General features: G+C 38.9%; 1 pseudogene across 1 annotated transcript; it reads right to left on the bottom strand.

The window, feature by feature from the left end:
• Window positions 1-1,038: 1,038 nt before the first annotated feature.
• LOC311629050 (transmembrane protein 230-like) lies at window positions 1,039-2,004 on the bottom strand (annotated as a pseudogene). The gene has a single exon. The product of its transcript is annotated as a transmembrane protein 230-like (transcript).
• Window positions 2,005-7,888: the final 5,884 nt, after the last annotated feature.

Here is a 7,888-nt window from a genome sequence, read left to right on the forward strand (position 1 = left end):
AAGCAGTTATGTAAATTACCAAGGGTAAGACTCTATAGGAAATGTAAACCATGCAGGCTCACTTTTTAGCACCTTTTGGCAATGTTTTCATTAGACGTGATGTTTGCTGGGAAAGTGTGTTTGGACAGACTCTGAGGACAGAGGCGTTATAGCCAGTTGAGATGTGGAGACAGAGAGACAGGAGCTGCAAAGAGGGAGACCTGTAAGTAAGGGTCAATGATAGCAATACAAATAAGGCAACTAGTGACATTTTCTGTGTCTCTATGGGGGTTTTGAGCCTGCCTGCAATGTGAGAAGCAGAACTAACAAGGTGTTGAAGAATCATCACTTTAAAAAAGGCATGTCCTCAGTGCTCATGAAGGTGTGCACCTTGGATGGACTCTTGGAATGGGGAATGACAAAAATTATAACTGCAAAACTATCTATTTAAGTTACAAGTTGCATATGGCTTTAAAAAAATCTCAGTTCATGGGATTTCAATAGGACAATTAGAGGGCATGTGGTCATTGCTGTTATTATATAGCTAGGGAAGCAAGTACAAACCATTAAATGATATTTCTACCGTCATGCAATTGGCTAGTGGTAAAATGGGGAACTGATTCCTTCCTACTTTTATTTTTTATTTATTTTTATTGGGATCTAAGATATCATTTAATCATTAAAATGTTTTCTGAAATATGTTTAAAGTTAACTCATTTAAGTGTAGGATTTAGATTTAGACATTTTGTTTTGAACATAAATCACTTTTTGCAAACTAGGAAACAGAATCAAACTAAGGCAGTCTAGTCCCCTAGGGATCCAGGCCAAATCTTGCAATCTTCAGAAGAAGGACATCATATATAAGGTGCTAACAATGGGGTTATAAACTCTTAACAACCACTTATCCACATTTATCCTTAGAAAACAGACAAAAGTCTAGTCCTTAAAGGCATGACATACAGAACATCTTAATCTATAAAGGACAAAATTACCCAAATTATATGGTGCCCAACCTGTGATGTTCAATCAGATCAGTACTGGCCAAGCAATGTGTGCACCCACACTAATATTTGATTTTGCCAAGGTCTTCCACTAGATCAGGGGGTAAGATACTTACATATTTTCAAAATAAATTATTTAGTAATAAGAAATTTGACATACTGCATTCTTCCATTTACCACAAGAACAAACTGATAATAAAGGCTATTTAAAAGAAATGCTCAACTCTAAAAAGGGTGGTGGCAGCAACACTTCCCACTACAGAATAACCTCCCACTTTCTCCAATTAACATTGCTATTCTTCCAAGATACAGGTTCACGTGGAAAAGCTTGTCAGCTTTTTGTCAGGGCCAGGTGAAATATCAAGCATGCCCTAATTAGCTAATTGTAAGCTCTTAGGATGGACTCATAAAACACGGCCGTTGTTTTGTTAAGCATCTGCAACCAGCAGAATTGCTTAGCCCTAAGCTATAGTTTCTGCTCAGTATCTTAAAGCTGAGCTCAGTCCCATCTGACTCTGCCCCTCGGGGCTAAGGTAGGTGCTAGTCATCTAAGTCAGGAATGTCATCTTAGGAGTAACCCCGGTAGCCTTTGGATGCATAGTAAGCGATGCACAGGTGGTAAAACCCTGGCAGGAACACCAGGATGCCAATGATCAGAACAGGAACGGCCCGATCTGCCCCCCCCCCCCCCCCCTGCTGATATAGCCCGCCAGCACGAGGGAGCCTATGATGATGAGAAAGGTGCCGATCAAAAACAGTACTGTAGCAAGCGCAATGGCCTTATATGGAATCTTAGGAGGGCTTCTCTTAAGCTGAAGGTCAATGTAGCCATCATCTGTGCTGGAGAGTCTCGAGTATTTCACTTTACTACTGGGGATTCCAGCAGCCAGGTTGGTATGAGATGGCATCATAACACACTGACACAGCTACAGTCGGAGCGCCGTGCCCAGCCGTCCGCGCGTCCACTGCCCGCTCGCCGCCCACGGAGATGCTCATGACACGCCTCACCTAACTGCTGCCGGCCCCACCCGCCCACTCCTTCCTACTTTTATAAGGTATCAGCAGATGAGAGGCAGGCAACTTCTGGCACAGCTGCTCTAGAAGCAATTCTGATAACACATGATATAACTACACTAATAGAAGGTAGTAAATATGCTAATTAGGGTGGTTGTCTTCCAGATGACCTCCTGGACAAAGCCACAGAGGCTGTGAAGGGCCCAGGCTCAGGCCAGCAGTGGCAGCAGCAGCGGGGTAATAAGGGTGGCACCTTCCCCTGATCTGCAAGGTTGCCTCCTGCAGAGGAAGGACAGACTGTGGCTTAGGTTGGGGGCCAAGGCAGAGGTGGTTAGGGGTGATCAGGCCAGCAGAGTAGCAAGCTAGGGGTGATCAGGCTGGCAGGGGGCAAGGTAGGGGCAATCAGGCTGGCAGGCAGAGCCAGCAGCCTAAACTGGCAGTCAGATATCCCCCAAGGGGACCTAAGACTGGAGAGGGTGTAGACTGGGCTGAAGGACCTCTCCCCATTCACAAATTTCATGCACTGAGCCTCTGGTCTATATATGTAAAAGCCTAATATGCAAAGTGTCCCCTCAGGAGTTGAACTAACTGGGAGTTCGATTGTTTGCTATGATGTGCACTGACAACCAGGGGGTGGTGTGGAATGAAGGAAGGCCCCTGCCAGCAGCCAGCATCTGGCAGCTGCTAGAGACCCTACCCGAGTACGAATTTCCTGCTCTGGGCCTCTAGTTCCATCATGAATGTCTCCTAACTCTCCTCCCCAGATATGCTGGCCTCTTGGTCCTTTCCCATTCCTTCCATCTTTTTCCTTTTTCTCCTTTAGCATCAGCTGACTCCTTATTATAACTTTGATCTTTTCCATGATGCTTTTTAAACACCTATTTTTAAAACTAATTTTTGTATATGTATTCAGAGACCACTCTAGAAATTGTCAATTCTCTTGTATGCTGTCTGTTTTATCCCTGTTGAGGATTGCTTTTTGGGTGGGGAGCTTGGGGGAAATGTGCTGAGCTATTTTACATAGCTCTAATTTAGACTTTTAGAGTCTCAGGAGCTTAGGAACTGGAAATGTGCTCCACATTTTGCCCATCAACAAAGCCTAATCAAGAATGCATTCTTTACCAGCAACATTCAAAACAGAGATGATTCCACACTGTGGCTTGGAATAAATCCCTTTTATTGCATTTCAATTTATAGTGTTCTTTGTCTTCAGTTTGCACAAATATTCAGAAAAAAAATCCTATTTAGAAGAAACTAATGCCCAAATTAAGATATTTCAAGTAACACCATTCATTATCTGTCAGGAGATTATTATGGATTGATATGTGATATTCTGATTTCCTAACAACAATCTACTACTACATATACATGTCTCACAGGAAGACTCATTGTTTTTGGATTAACAACATGCATTTAATTCTACTGGTTTATTAATCAGACCTCAATCTTCAAACTTGTGTGTGTGTGTGTGTGTGTGTGTGTGTGTGTGTGTGTGTGTATTTTAGTTTTTCTTTGATTTTATTCCCATAAACAGTCTCACAAATGGCAAGAAGAATTGCTCAAAATTAATTTTAGACCCCAAGTCAAACCATAGGTTATCTGACTAATTTGTAGTAGCAGAATTCAGCAACATTTTAAAGTCATATAAACAGTTTAAAAATATTCATGGGGATGAATTCTTGTTCAATTTAAACAACTCAAAAGTTTGGAAACTGTTATTTACAAATTTGGCCTGTGGATCTGCTTGTTGGAATAATGCTTCTAACTAAATATAGAAAAAATTAAGTTGAAGAAATGTTTAAATTTACAGAGCCAGAAAAAAAAAAAAAACTCATATACCCACATTAAATTAACCCTGGACTTATTTTATTAACATGGCAAGTCATCATATACTTAACACAAGTGAGATACACTTGGCTTTTCTTTAAAAAAAAAAAAAATATATATATATATATATATATATATATATATATATATATATATATATATATATATATATTTCAGAGGGAGGAAGGGAAAGAGAGAGAGATAGAAACATCAATGATAATTGAGATAATTTATTGGCTGCCTCCTGCATATCCCCTACTGGGAATGGAGCCTGCAACCCAGGCATATGACCTTTACTGGAATTGAACCTAGGACCCTTCAGTACACAAGCCAATGCTCTATCCACTGAGCCAAACTGGCTAGGGCAGAAATACACAGTTTTGATGAGCAGACCATTTCTTGCAACAATACTTTCACAGTACATGAAATATAAGAGCTTGGAATAACACCAGATTTTCCCTGAGGGAGATATTAATTGAAACGCTCATGGTTTTATATGGAAAGCTGTGCAGAGTAAAGCTAAAGAATCTAATCTATAGACAGACAAGCTCCCAAATGCTGAACAGATGTGTTCTCAAAGTTCATTTAAAAATCAGTAGTTTCTAATTCAGCACATTTCCCCACAATAGTAATATTGAATTCTTAATAATGTTAGCCATGTACTAGGCACTTTCTAAGTGCTTTATCTGAATTGTCTCATTTAATTTTCCAAAACATCCTATTACTTAGGTTATAATTAACCTAATTTTATAGAAGAAGAATCAGAGGCATAGAGAATTAAATTGTCCAGAATCACAGCTGTATCTCAGGGAGTTTGACTCCTGACTTGTAATCTTAACCATTCATACATTGAGGTGATAGCATTAACTGTGATTAGGTTGGTGATCTATCACAATATAGCAATTGACCCTCCCACACACAATTAAAAAATTTTAATCACAGTTTTGTGGGTCAGGAATTCATCTTGGCAGCTTGCATTTGCTCCATGTGGTGCTGTTTGAGGTAGCTGTGTGGAGGATGGGGAATTCACTGCCATCATGGCTTGCTTATGTGGCTGGTGATTTGATATTGGCTGTCAGCTGGGAGCTTGGGCTCTTGTTTCTTCTCTGTGGAGAATGGCTACAGCGTTTGGACAGGTTCAAGCCTTGGACTGATGTGAGGGCTTGGTCCTCTTGTGGCAAAGCCACGTACAAATTCCAGTTTGGAGGGCAGAGCCCTCCCAGCACAATAATAGCCAAAGGCTATTGTTGTAAGCTTGACCTTATAGTCCAACTCTGTAGTCCTAGGAAGCTGAGGGATGTGGGCTGCGGGAGGTGCGGCAAATGTTGCCAAACAAAGCTTGATAGAATTCAGAGAATTGCAACAACAGGAAAGAAGTAGATTTGAAACTCCGAAGAACATTGTAAACATGTTGACCACTCCCATGTTTTGCTTTGTGTGATCTGACTATAAAATAAAGACTCAGCTTACAGGCTGTGTCATTGTGTCCTCATCCAGGCTCAATGATCCACCTGGCCCCAACTATATTCTCTTATCTGTTTTCTTTAATTTTTCACCGCCCCTCCTCAGGTTCACCACTGGCTGTGCTAGATGTGGTTCAGTTCTCCACATGGTTCCTCACCTCAGGGGGTTCTTAGGTTTCCTCACAGGATAGTGGTTGTTCAAGAATAAGTGTTCTAAGAGATAGGAAGCAGAAGCTGCTAGTTTCTTACAGGCTGGGCCAGGAAAAGTAGCACAGTATTATGTCTGCTGTATTCTATTGGTCAAAATTGTGACTGAGACAACCCAGATATAAGGAAAAATCTCCCACTGGATGGAAAAATTTGAATTTGAAATCGTCTTTAATTTATCACAGGTACCCAGAATAGACCACAAAACCCTATTTATATTATATGTGACCTAGGTTTATGTTTTTCAAACTTATCTTTAACCTCTCTTTCTCTATCAGCTTAGTCTTAATTTGTCTTATTTAAAAATAATGTATTTTCTTTTCATTCTAAAGGTCTATGATTCTTTGAGATAAAGATGCATTATTTTTAAATGTAAGATGCCTGGAATACAGTTGGAATTCTATATATGTTTATCATTTATCAGTTTTCCTTTCACTTTAGGGCAACTATAAGATTTAACAAGCAATAAAAAGTTAACTACAATTCAGAAGAACAAAATGGATTAAATTGTTTAAAAGTACAAATATTCTGTTTTATCTTTTATAACCTAATCACTTCATTTTTTAAGTTGCAGAGTAATATTTCCTTGTCCATCATCAAACTCCATTTCTGTGAACTCTGTTGGGGGAGGGGCTATGTCTAATTCAGCCCTTATACTGCATCCTTAGAATAAATATAGTGGCCTGGGAAATAGTGGGTACTCAGTAAATATTTGGGAAATGAAACTCAACAGCAACAAAACAATCTGAATATATCTAAAATAATACACAACTCCAATTTACTATTAGATATCTGTCTTGCTGAGTCTCTAATGTGTGGACTCCCAATGCAGCAGAAATCCATCTGGTGGTACAGCAGTTTAGTAATAGTATTTGTCATTTTAACTATCTTAACTTATTGTAACCAGGGACACATATCATTCTTATGTCTGATAAAGAAATTCAAAATATGTAAAGAAATGACTATTAAAGCAGAATTGTAAATCTGCCAGGGGCCCCTGTTATTTCTACCTCAAAAGGTAAGACTTCTTTGTCTTTTTAGTGAAAATGTATTTTAATCAAATTGCTTGCCATATTCCAAAGCCTGCTGCTTCTACTCTGGCATTTTCTATTTAACAAAAATTAATACTAATACTAAGATGTCATCTACTCATTTTGATGTAGAGTTTCCATCTTCAGTTGGCCTTTCCTTTTTTTCTTCTTCTCAGAAATGATGAAGAATAAATAAGACTAAACATGCAGAGCACCACTTAGTTTGAACACTGGATTTTTCAATAGCAAGAGTAAGTTGGGCTTCTTTCTGCAACTGAGGCTTGTGGAACCCCAACTCTGAAGTTCCCCCATAACACACCCGGAATTTCTGGAATTTTGACCTGAGAGTTCTGAGATTATTCAATCTTGCTCTAAATTCAGACTGTAGCTTATTTACATACAGAGGAAAAGAGTTATAGAAACTATTTTCTTTGGGGGTAGATTCAAATATTTAATGAAAAAAAAAAAAAGCTTCATGAAGATAATTTAAGAAAAGGATGGGTGGGCCTCACTAATATTCCACTAAGAAAAGATGTATTCTTAATCTTTGTCTTTTTAGGGTTCTCCAGAGAAACAGAACCACACAAGAGATTTTTAATAGGAATTGGCTCACATGATTATGGATGTGGAGAAATCCCACGATCTGTCATCCTCAAGCTGGAGGCCCAGAAGAGCTGATGGTGTAATTCCAGTCCAAGCCCCAAAGCTCAGAACTATGGAAGCCAGTCCAAGTCTGAAGGCCCAAGAACTGGGGGCTGATGGTTTAAGACCTGTTTTGGGTTCGAAGGCCTATGAACCAGAAATGCCAGTGTGAGAGGACAGGAGAAGATGAATGTTTCAACTCAAGCAGAGAGCAAGGTCACCCTTCCTCTGCTTTTTCATTCTATTCAGGCCTTCAATGGATTGAATGACGCCCATTTGCAATGCTGCAGGTGATTTTTTTTTTTTTTTTTTTTTTTTTTTACTTAGTTAAATGTTTCAAATACTAATCTCTCCCAGAAACAACCTCAAGAACACTTTCAAAAATATTTTTTTATCAGCCTTTTTAGCCCAGTCAAGTTGACACATAAAATTAACCATAATGATCTTCAATTAAAACATTTTTATCTGAATAGCTAATCTTCAGGACAGTGGATCTCACATTTCTTGATTGTGAATCATTCAAATTCATTACTTCTCTTTCTATTAAAAAATATTTTCATCTGAATGATGTACTTCAATACCTGTCTTACCCTGGGTAGCAATTATGATTTAGCAAAGCAATGATTAGAAAGGAAGTACAAAAGGAAAACCTCAAATAAACATATTTGGCTACTTATTTTGTGTTCTAGTAACAGCTCCATGGACTGTAAAATTAGAATTACTG

This window comes from Pipistrellus hanaki (genome assembly GCF_964339955.1).
Source record: "Pipistrellus hanaki genome assembly, chromosome: 1".
Taxonomy (NCBI): Eukaryota; Metazoa; Chordata; class Mammalia; order Chiroptera; family Vespertilionidae; genus Pipistrellus; species Pipistrellus hanaki.